The sequence below is a fragment of the Lampris incognitus genome, chromosome 12, assembly GCF_029633865.1.
Source record: "Lampris incognitus isolate fLamInc1 chromosome 12, fLamInc1.hap2, whole genome shotgun sequence".
Classification (NCBI taxonomy): domain Eukaryota; kingdom Metazoa; phylum Chordata; class Actinopteri; order Lampriformes; family Lampridae; genus Lampris; species Lampris incognitus.
In genome coordinates, this window is record NC_079222.1 from 23,845,414 (window position 1) to 23,857,937 (window position 12,524).

General features: G+C 42.7%; 1 long non-coding RNA gene across 1 annotated transcript; it reads left to right on the forward strand.

Moving 5' to 3' along the window:
- Nucleotides 1-1,394: 1,394 nt before the first annotated feature.
- On the forward strand, nt 1,395-10,686 carry LOC130121535 (uncharacterized). Its single transcript, XR_008811082.1, has 4 exons — nt 1,395-1,430; nt 6,643-6,754; nt 9,434-9,461; nt 10,603-10,686. It is a non-coding gene; the product is annotated as an uncharacterized LOC130121535 (long non-coding RNA).
- The last annotated feature ends 1,838 nt before the right edge of the window (nt 10,687-12,524 follow it).

Consider the following 12,524-nt stretch of genomic DNA (forward strand, 5'->3'; position numbering starts at 1 on the left):
GCTTCCACTTTTCAGTAGTACCACTTACAGTTGACCCTGGAATATCTAGCAGGGAAGACATTTCACAAACTTACTTATTGCAAAGGTAGCATCCTATGACAGTACCACGCTTGAATTCACTGAGCTCTTCAGAACAACCCATTCTTTCACAAATGTTTGTAAATGCAGACTATATGGCTAACTGCTTGATTTTATACACCTGTGGTAATGGGTCTGAATGAAACACCTCAATTCAATGATTCAGAGTTGTGTCCCAATACTTTTGTACATATAGTGTATATATAACTTTGTTAAAAGAAACACTCAACGGTAGGGAATGTGCTCAACAAATATGGAGCAAAATAATCCAGTGAGTTTATGGCATGAAACAGGCTCGTACTGTCTCATAAAAAATTTATTTGACTCGCTGGATTATATATATATATATATACTATATATATATGTGTGTGTGTGTGTGTGTGTGTGTGTGTGTTATGTATATAAATAATCTGTTCATAGAGATTACGATTAGATATGCATTACTTCATTACTGTATATCCTGCCAGAAGGATTATCTTGGTTGAGGAACCAGATATTTAGTGGCATCAGACAATTTTCTTGAATGTAGGTACTTTAAACTAATGTTTACTAAAAGCAATTACTTGGTTTTGATTTTTGGGGTACCACGGTGGACCAGTGGTTAGTGCTGTTGCCTCACAGCAAGAAGATCCTGGGTTCGAACCCCAGGTCCTTTCTGTGTGGAGTTTGCATGTTCTCCCTGTGTCTGCATGGGTGTCCTCTGGGCACTCAGGTTTCCTCCCACCATCAAAAAAGACACACATATTAGGGTTAATATTCCTGTCCGGGCCCCTGACCAAGGCATTAGGAAGAAATAACTGGAGTTGGTCCCCGGGTGCTGCACGGCGGCTGCCCACTGCTTCTAGCTACACAGCTAGGATGGGTTAAATGCAGAGTAAATTTAATTTGTATGTATGTACAAAATGACTAATAAAGAGCATTCTATTCTATTCTATTGCTGTTGTATTTGACACACCATCACAATAAGCTCCAAAATTGAATCAGTTCATCTGGCCACAACATTTAGTCTCCCACGAAATGTGTCCGGATGAACTGATTCAACTTTCTGGGATTTCCTTACCTGGATTATTGAGCAGGCATCAAGACATCAACATAAACAATTTTACTGCAATATTTACTTGTCAATTTTTATTACGTTGATTCACCTTTTGTATGTTAGAGGTAGAGTGGGTATTTATAAGTATTTGTTTTATATTTGTTTGTGCATGAATATTTCACGAAGCTTACATTTTCTGTACTGTATCTCTATGAAGTTATGTTGTGTTTGGTGTGCCTGCTCATTCTTTTTCCACAGGCAGTGGATACATGCCGGACAGGCCCTGTACTCTGACCGGAACTCCAGAGGGCATTGGGTAAGTTTCACCACTCTGGCTTTGATATGGATAGACTGATAGACTGAAATCTATCTGTTCTGCAGAGGAGAGAATAATGCAAAACGATTGAATTTCACACTCAATTGTAGTGACGTTTTTTATTGGGGGGGGGGTTACATTTCCTCCAATCTGTCAAATCTATGAAGTCATTTGAAAAATAGTCAGACCTGGATCTCTTCCATTTCTGTTCACTCAATCGCCAGGCAGGCCAAGAGCTTGTTGCATGATATTGTGCGGTATGGTGGTGGCTTCGATGATGAGATTGATGGCAACAGTGCTGTCCAACAGATTCTAATCCCAGCCAACAAAGGTGCTCTGGTCATTGGCAAGGGAGGAGAGACCAATCAGCTCCAGGTATAGCAACGGGACACATCACTTGTAGTTGATTATACTTAACATATAGCCAATGAAGAAGCAGTTGTAACTTTAACTTGCCTCCTTTACTTTTTATGTCATGCACCACAGCTGCCAGAAATAGTTACCTACTGGATCTTGAAAATCAGGTTCACTTTTCTTAGTCACAAACCTGAATAGTTACATGTAGACAATGCTGATAATCTCTTTGCTATCATTGTCATATTAAAAGGCTTATTCTTGTGAAAAATGCACATTTCCCAGTCGGGGGGGCCTTTGGGATGTATATTAGTGACTGGAATTTTTAAAACTCGAGGTTTGGGTGGTTATTAAAAATAGTCAAAAGCTTCAATAAAAGCAGATCAATAATAATTTTGAAATTGGTAAGTAACATATTATATATCATTGATGTGTTTCTTGTCATAATTGCCATAGTTCCTGATAGCTCATATCCCACCATGCTGCTAACAAACTACTGCAATGCTGAATGCTAGTCTCTTAGTTCTTATACTAATAACAAGTATAGATCTATAATTAGCTAATGCTAGATCATTTGCTAAAAGTGCAGCTAGCTCAGACATGGCAGCAGTCCTGGTTGTCTAATACATGGATGTCAATCTACCTTAAAAGTGAGTTTACATAATACAAAATACTACTCTTAGACCCAGCTAGACTCTGCCCCCACCCCTCTTATTAATACCTGCCTCCTGATATACACTAGTCTTGCTTCTAGTATTGTCCATTATGTTTTAAAACTCCTGCATTATCTCCTGTTATCAAGAAGCCTGTTCTCAATCTGTGCCAAACAACTATTGACTAATTTCAGTTCTCTTTGTTGGTGAAGTGGCTTGAAAGAGTAGTTGCTCCCCAGCTGCAATCCCACCTAGTTTCTAATGATATCTGTCCTCAGCATCGTCCTCTGTCACGCCAGCCCCCTGCATATCGTCCCTCACCACATCCATAAACCTCCTCTTTGGCCTTCCTCTTTTCCTCTTGCCTGGCAGCTCCACCCTCAGCATCCTTCTCCCAATATACCCAGCATCTCTCCTTCGCACATGTCCAACTATCTCAATCTCACCTCTCTTGCTTTTTCTACAAACCATCAAACCTGAGCTGTCCCTCTAATATACTTGTTCCTAATCCTGTCCTTCTTCGTCACTTCCAACAAAAATCTTAGCGTCTTCAACTCTACCACCTCCAGCTCCGCCTTCTGTCTTTTCATCATTGCAACCATCTCCAACATAGTTGGTCTCAGTACCATCTTGTAAATCTTCCCTTTCGGTCCTGCTGGTACCTTTCCATCGCAAATCACTCCTGACACTCTTTTCCACCAACTCCATGCTGCCTGCACTCTCTCCTTCACCATTGTTCTGCACTTCCCATTACTATGAACAGTTGACCCTAAGTATTTAAACTCATCCATCTTCACCACCTCTATTCCTTCATCCTCACCATTCTGCTGTCCTCCCTCTCGTTCACGTATGTGTTGCATCTTGCTCCTACTGACTTTCGTTTCTCTTCTCTCCAGTCAATACCTCCACTTCTCCAGGCTCTCCTTAACTTGCTCCCTACTCTCACTACAGATCACAATGTCATCTGCGAACATCATAGTCCACAGAGATTCCTGCCTGACCTCATCCGTCAACCTGTCCATCACCATTGCAAACAAGAAAGGGCTTAGAGCCAATCCTTGATATGGTACCACCATCACATGTAATGCCACCTCCACCTTGATCCCATCCATCATTCCTACCACACACCTCACCACTGTCACACTGCTCTCATACATATCCTGAACCCCTCTTACATACTTCCCTTCCATTCCCGACTTCCTCATACAGTATCACACCTCCTCTCTCATTACGCTGTCATATGTCTTTATGCATGCTCAATAATCCAGGTAACAGAATCAAAGAAAGTTGAATCAGTTCATCTGGATACAACGTTTATTGACAGATACATTACATCTTTCATTTAAATGATCTCTTCAGTCTATAAACTGACTGCAGGTATCCCCACCCTTGTGAAAAATACAGTTGCATAGCAGCTGCAACCACCAATCAGTTTCATATGCAAATATGGGCATGACCATTAACTAGAGTTACAATAGCCATGTGTTCTATTCACAGAGGACTTGGGAATGTTTACAATCACAGCATTGTAAGATGGCGACAGATGTACGGGGGGGGGGTTACATCTGTCGCAACTGCAAACCAACACATACTGATCAGGTTTTACTCTCATCATCCACTGGAGCACAAACTAGGAGTCATCAGGACACTGTACCACCAAGCTGACAATGTCCTCACCGATAGACACAGCGGCCGGGGAAAGGGAGAAATCCCACATTGGGTCCTGGTTAAGTGTGGTTATCCTAACTGGCCATTTTTCAAAGCCAGGAAGATGCCCAAACAATGGTTTGAACGGGGAGTCAAAGAGGCCATCGATGTTAAGAGGGAACGACCATCCGTGAACTTGAGGGGGGGGCTAAGACTACATCTCTCCTCATCTTACAATGCTGTGATTGCAACATTCCCTAATCCTCTGTGAATAGTACACATATTTGCATATGAAACTGGTCGATGGTTTTGGTCGTTAGGCAACTGTATTATACTGTGCTGTTTATAAGGCTGGGGATGCCTGCAGTCAGTTTAGACTGAAGATGTCACTTAGTTGCGTGATGATACGTATCTGTCAATAAACATTGTATCCAGATGAACTTATTCAACCTTCTTTGATTTTCTTACATGGATTATTGAGCATTCATCAAGACACCCTGTCATATGCTATCTCTAAATCCACAAAGATAATGTAACTCCTTCTGATATCCTCTATACTTCTTCATCAACATTCTCAAAGCAAATACCACATCTGTAGTGTTCTTTTGTGGCATGAAGCCATGCTGTTGCACGCTAATCATCACCTCTCTTAGTCTAGCTTCCAGGGCATCTGGGTAGCATAGCAGTTTATTCTGTTGCTTACCAGCATGGCGATCGCTGGTTCGAATCCCCGTGTTACCTCTCTCTTGGTCGGGCGTCCCTACAGACACAATTGGCCGTGTCTGCGGGTGGGAAGCCGGATTTGGGTATGTGTCCTGGTCACTGCACTAGCACCTCCTCTGGTCGGTCGGGGCACCTGTTCGGGGGGGGGGGGGACTGGAGGGAATAGCGTGATCCTCCCACGTGCTACATCCCCCTGGTGAAACTCCTCACTGTCAAGTGAAAAGAAGCGGCTGGAGACTCCACATGTATCGGGCTTGGTAGTCTGCAACCCTTCCCGGATTGGCAGAGGGGGTTAAGCAGTGACCGGGACAACTCAGACAAGTGGTGTACTTGGCATGCTTCCACAGGTACGTCATCTGGACCAACCGCCTTTCCAGTCTTCATACTTGCCAATCCACCACACTTCCTGATTCACTATCCCCACATCGAAACTTCTCTCTTGTTTTCTTCATTCGTCAGCCCCTCAAAGTACTCCTTCCACCTTCTCAACACACTGTTCTCGCTTGTCAGCATATTTCCACCTCTGTCCTTGGTTGCACCTACCTCCACTCGTGTCACCCTGTGTTCCTCCCTCTTCTTGAAAGATGTTTTCACCACAGCCATTTCCATCCTTTTCGTAAAATCCACCACCATCTGCCCTTCCACATTCCTCTCCTTGAGACTATATGCATACCCATCACCTCCTCATCACCTCCGTTCCCTTCACCAACATGCCCATTGAAGTCCACTCCAATCACCACTCTCTCCTCCTTGGGTACACTCCCCACTACTTCATCCAACTCACTCCAGAATTCTTTCTCCTCCATCTCACTCTCAACTTGCAGGGCATATGTGCCAACAACATTCTACATCACACCCTGTATTTCCAGCTTCATACTCATCACTCTGTCTGATGCTCTCTTCACCTCCAACACACTGTTGAAGTACACTTTCTTCAGGATTACCTCTAACCCATTTCTCCTCCCCTCTGCACCATGGTAGAAGAGTTTGAATCGAACTCTTGCTGCTGACTTTACTGTCCTTGCACTTTGTCTCTTGCATTCGCAGTATATCTACCTTCCTTCTCTCCATCATATCAGCCAGCTCTCTGCCTTTACCAATCATAGTGCCAACATTCAAAGTTCTGACTCCACCTTTCAAGATTATTCTATTTAGATTAATTAATACAGCATGCAGACAAGAGTTTTATGGGTTTTGTACTAATTTGCAATTGAAATTATTTTGAATTTAAACAAGTAGGCCTCTGCTCTAATGTTCAAGACCCATAAGTTATAGTAGTATTTTTTTTCTTTGCTTTATTTATTTTTCATATTTTAGGCTGTTTTAAATTCAATAATACTGTATGCAGGCAAGAGTTATATCATTATGCTGATGATAATATTAAATGTTCTGGTTCACAGTACAAATCAGTTAAGTGTGAGTCAATTTTATATATTATTTACATATTAATTTTACTGCAACTATCGAGTCATATTGATTATTGATATTTGGTAATAATGAAATATTGTGATATCAAATTTAGGCCATATCGTCCAGCACTAATGGCAGTTGAAAATAGCCAGTATTATCCGTTTTGAATTTTTTTGAATATTTAAAAAAAAAAAAAAAGGTTGCCTGGGAAGCCTATTTCCAAGCTTTAGGGCCTAGACAGGAAAGGGCCAATCACCAGTGGTCCGACACTTTTAAATGACTGGGGCACTGTCCTATGTTCAGTAGCAAATCTCTGGCTCCGAAGTACTTAATGCCTTTCAAGATAATGTTTCAGAAATGATTAGTTGAAATTTGTTTGCACTGTTAACCTTTTCTTTCTCTCTATCCTCTTTGTGTCTCTTCAGATGGTAGCCACAATGGACAGTGACCAGAACCCCACAAGCAGTATCTCCTCTGCTGTCATTAACTACACTTTTCAAGATAATGGAAGACCAGAACACGCGCTGATTAATGGAGGTGACTGTTGTGTATAAATACACACATACACATATGTACAGCATGACCTGACATGCTGTACTGTATGTAACTACCTTGTATGTAACTACCATCCCACAAAACAATCTCCCTGCTTAACCTAAGCGCCAACACTTATCCCTGGTACTGTAGAAAGGTGATGCTCTAAATATATCTCTGCCCTGCAAATGAGTGTATTTGGTGTGTGCATGTGCTTGTCAATACATCCATGCAGCTACTTTGACCCTAACCCCTATTTAAGTGTTTTTGTAATCATGGCAAACATGGGAATGTCATCCAGTTGAAGTTTGATATAAAACTGTGAGCATTAAAATGTATACTTGTCCCAAAAACTTTAAAAAATTCTTAGAAAGTTGTTTGTGAATTTGTGTTGGTGTCATGTGAAAAAGGCTTGATGCCTGTTATTCAGGTTTAATTAAAGGAAATGACAACTAATTTTTCAGAAGAGATGCTGGTGAATACTGGTCATGAAAATTGTGTTCTGCTTTGGCAAAAAGAACTCAGGGGCTTTAAAATACCAAGTTAATATTTATAATATCAGTATTGTATAATATCCCAGTTTTGATCAGTAAATGATTTCGAAAATGATATGGCTTTGGAGTTACTTACAGCCACACAATTTTAATTCATATGTACACTATGGTAGTAGTTGTATAAATTCGTGATACCCCCGGTTTATACACTGCTCAAAAAAATAAAGCGAACACCTAAAAACACAATATAGACCTCGATGAATGAAATATTTCCGCTGAAAATCTTTATTTATCAGACAGAGGAATGTGTTTAGAGCAAAATAACCTAAGAATGATCAATGGAAATCAAAATCATTAGCCCATTAAGGTCTGGATTCAGAATCCTACTCAAAATCAAAGTGGAAAATGAGAACATAGGCTGATCCAACTTCTGTGGAAATTCTTCAAGACGATTCAAAATGAGGCTCAGTAGTGTGTGTGGCCTCCACGTGCCTGTATGCACTCCCTACAACGTCTGGGCATGCTCCTGATGAGACGACGGATGGTCTCCTGAGGGATCTCCTCCCAGACCTGGATCAGGGCATCGGTCAACTCCTGGACAGTCTGTGGTGCGACATTGCGTTGGCGGATGGTACGAGACATAATGTCCCAGAGGTGCTCGATTGGATTCAGGTCTGGGGAACATGCAGGCCAGTCCATAGCATCAATGCCCTCGACATACAGGAACTGCTGACACACTCTGGCCACATGAGGATGAGCATTGTCATGCATGAGCAGGAACCCAGGGCCCACTGCACCAGCATATGGTCTGACAATGGGTCTGAGGATCTCATCCCGGTACCTAATGGCAGTCATGGTACCTCTGGCTAGCACGTAGAGGTCTGTGCGGCCCTCCAAGGATATGCCTCCCCAGACCATCACTGACCCACCGCCAAACCGGTCATGCTGGAGGATGTTCCAGGCAGCAGAACGTTCTCCACAGCGTGTCCAGACTCTCTCACGTCTGTCACATGTGTTCAGTGTGAACCTGCTCTCATCTGTGAAGAGCACAGGGCGCCAATGGCGAATCTGCCAACCAAGATGTTCTCTGGCAAAGGTCAATCGGGCTGCACGGTGTTGGGCTGTGAGCACAGGCCCCAATTGTGGACGTCGGGCCCTCATACCATCCTCATGCATTCTGTTTCTCACTGTTTGAGCAGAAACCTGCACATTAGTGGCCTGTTGAAGGTCGTTTTGTAGGGCTCTGGCAGTGCTCCTCCTGTTCCTCCTTGCACAAAGGACCAGATAGCGGTCCTGCTGCGGGGTTGTTGTCCTCCTGCGGCCCCCTCCACGTCTCCTGGTGTACTGGCCTGTCTCCTGGTACCTCCTCCATGCTCTGGACACTGTGCTGGGAGACACATCAAATCTTCTTGCCACAGCACGCATTGATGTGCCATCCTGGATGAGCTGCACTACCTGAGCAACTTCTGTAGGTTGCAGATACCGCCTCATGCCACCTCTAGTGGTGAGGGCACTAGCAAAATGAAAAACTAACCAAAGATCGGCCAGAAAAGATGAGGACAGGCAAATGGTCTGTGGCCACCACCTGCAAATCCATTCCTGTTATAGGGGTTGTCTTGCAAATTGTCGAATTTCCACCTGGTGGAAATTAGACAATTTACCAACAGGTGAAATTGATTCACAAATCAGTGTTGCTTCCTAACTGGACAGGTTGATATCTCAAAAGTGTGATTGACTTGGAGCTACATTGCATTGCTTATGTGTTCCCTTTATTTTTTTGAGCAGTGTATATTCATAGTCATTCCATTCCCAGAAATAGTGAAGTTAGAGCAAACAATCATAAAATTGATTCAACTTCCAGGAACGCAAGTGTTCAAGTCCATGACAACATGTCCTTCAGTTCAAAATTCAATTGTGCGCCCACAACGACTGACCCGGCTACTACTTTTTTTTCCCACAGAATAACCCTGGTTGAAACACATACACTCAAAAGTCTTATTTCCATAGTGGTGCAACCCCCTTGCTGTGGGTCAGACACTAACACACAGGATTGCTTCCAGCTCTTACTCATTCCCCTCTCTTCTGCTGCTTAAATGAATTGTACTTGGATTAGCAGTGCAGATTTTACAATGATCTCACTGTTTTACCATGTTAATTGGTTTGGTCTGCTTTTGTTCTTTCTCTGTAGGTACCTATCTTCGAATAAGACCTCCAATGTGAGTAATGCCTCGTCAGTGAACTGTTTCATGTTTCTGTTTGTATGAGACGTAAGTAGATTAGTCAAGTTCACATTTCAGTTTTATTAGTCATATGTAGGTTAACAGGGTCAACAATACAATGAAATGTGCTGGATGAGAGTCAGCTCAGCTCAGCAGTAAAAAAAAAATCTTTACCAGTAATATATAAAAAAAACGGGTAAGACTAGGGAGAAAAACCCAGCCACTGAGGATGCACAAGCCAGTGCATTTTTAGTGCCAGTCCCGAGCCCGGATAAATGGGGAGGGTTGCATCAGGAAGGGCATCCAACATTAAACCTTTTTCAGATCAAATATGTGGATCATAAATCAGAATCCCATACCGGCTCAGTCGAGGCCTGGGTTACCAACAACCTTCATCGGTACTGTTGGCTAGCAGGATGCTGGTGGAAACCATGCTGCTGTTGGGCAAAGGGGAAAGAGAGGGGGAAGGTAAGTCCAGAGGCAGTGGGAGAGGAGAAAGGTTAAGATTGTGGAGGTGAGAGTCGGACCTTTGAATGTTGGCACTATACAACTGGTAAAGGGACAGAGCTGGTTGATGTGATGGAGATAAGGAAGGTAGTGTGAGCAAGAGACCAGGTGGAAAGGGAGTAAGGCTAGGAGCGTTGGAGGTGTGTTCAAACTCTTGTACCATGGTGTGAATGGGAGGAGAAATTGAGTAGGGGTAATTCTGAAGGAAGAGTATGTCAAGAGTGTGTTGGAGGTGAAGAGTGTCAGACAGAATGATGAGTATGAAACTGTTAATTGAAGGGGTGATGAAGGTTTTCAGCGCATATGCCCCACAAGTTGGGTGTGAGATGGAAGAGAAAGAATAGTTCTGGAGTGAGTTGGATGACGTGGTGGAGAGTGTACATAAGGAAGAGAGTGGTTATTGCAGTGGACTTCAATGGGCATGTTGGTGAAGGGAATGGAGGTGATGGGTATGTATGGTCTCAAGGAGAGGAATGTGAAAGGACGGATGGGGTGGATTTTGCAAAAAGGATGTAAATGACTATGGTGAATACATATTTTAAGAAGAGGGAGGAACACAGGGTGACTTACAAGATTGGGGGAAAGTTCACACAGGTGGACTATATCTTATGTAGGAGGTGCGATCTGAAAGGTATTGGAGACTGCAAGGTGGTGACGAGGAGAACGTAGCTTGGCAGCATTGGATGGTGGTCTATAGTGTGACTTTGGAGACAAAGAGGAGGAAGAGAGTGGAGGCAGAGCCAAGGATCAAATGGTGGAAGTTGAAGAAGGAAGACTGTGGTGTGGTTCCAAAGGAATTGAATCAAGTGCAACTGGACTTGGTATATATCCATGATGACGTTTTGCCTCTCATCCAAGAGGCTTCATCAGTTCGTGCCTTTCTGACTAGACCAAGCTAAAAACCAGTATCTACTGAAGTCGAATAAGAACTTCTCCAAATTTGACTAGTTTGACCAGACTGAGAATTTTCTCACCTGTCAACACTAGAGACATGTGAGCTGGACAGTACAGTAGAAGTCAGCCACAACAAATTGTTTGCATTAACAGCAGAAGTGCACTTCTTAGGGTCCACGGTGGTGTAGCGGTCTAAGCATCGGCTTTGTGTTGATGCAGTTGCCCACTGGGGACCGGGATTCGCGCCCCAGTCTCGTCAGATCCGAGTATGGCTGGACTCGATGAAGCAGCAATAATTGGCAATGCTGTTTTCGGGAGGGGGGCAGAGTCAGCTTGTGTTCATCACATGAATGCGTCTCTATGTGTGTCAGAAAAAGCAGTGGTTCAGCCTGGATTTGCCTTGTCATGAAAGTGGGGAGGTGTCTCCTTCGAGACTGCCGGCTGGAGACATGCAGTTGGCAAACACATGCAGTACGAGGGTGAGAGTTTGTACTAAAATACGGATCGATTGGCCACTACATTGTGAGAAAAAACTGAAAAATCAGAAATAAATGTATAAAAAAAAGAAGTGCACTTCTTTTGGACTTTAAAATTGGGTAGACGTTACCTCAAAATTACTCAATTCTTCATTGTCTGAAAGTTTTGTTTGGTTATGAATCAATACAATCTTTATTGATTTTTTTTTTTTTTGTCTCGCTTAAAGCAGTGTTGCTGTTGGGCAATTATAAAGGTAGAGATGTGTAACTGGACTTTTAAGGTAGGTTGGTTGTTTTATGAAATTGTCTTATTGTTGTGTTAAATAAAACACTTAAAACAACAATGGCTGTCCTTTTGTCGATTCAATTGTGTTTCTATAGGCATTTCTATAGGCTTTGTATTATATTTACAAGCTTTTTATTCTACAGGTTCTACAAGCAAGTCAGTGCATTCAGTAGGTTGTTTCAGAGTCATTGGGTTCTGTAAATCCATTGATACAACAATACAACAATGCATTGACATTAAAAGAAAAAGTACTTTTTGAATACCTACGTATTTTTAAAGCAAGTACTCCAGTACTTTAACTCAAATAAACATTTGACTGAACAACTTTCACTTGTATTGGAGTAATATTTGACCAGGAGTGTCTATACTTTGACTCAAGTAATGGAGTTGGGTACTTTGTCCACCTCTGCTAATGACCTACTGTTGACTACAGACAGAGGTGACTGCTCGATTTTAGGTCTTTTAGACTTAAATGCTGTCTTTGACATGGTCGATCACAACATCCTCATAAATCGCTTCGAGACTTGGGTTGGCATCAAGGACTTGGCTCTTAGCTTATTACGCTCTTACCTCACCAACAGAATCTGTTCTGTTGTTCTGGGTAACTCTACCTCCTCGTTGGCTCAGTTGAGTTGTGGCGTCCCTCAAGGCTCGGTTCTTGGCCCCCTTCTCTTTTCTATATACATGTTGTCCCTTGGCCAGGTCATTCAAAATCATGATGTGCTCTACCATTTTAATGCTTATGACACTCAGTTATACATGCCACTAAAACCCACAGATCCTAGTGCCCTAGCAAATCTCAGAACTTGCCTCTCTGACATTAAATCCTTGATGTGCAAAACATTTCTCAAATTTAATGATGATAAGTCTGAGCTCATTCTGTTTGGCCCGAAAATT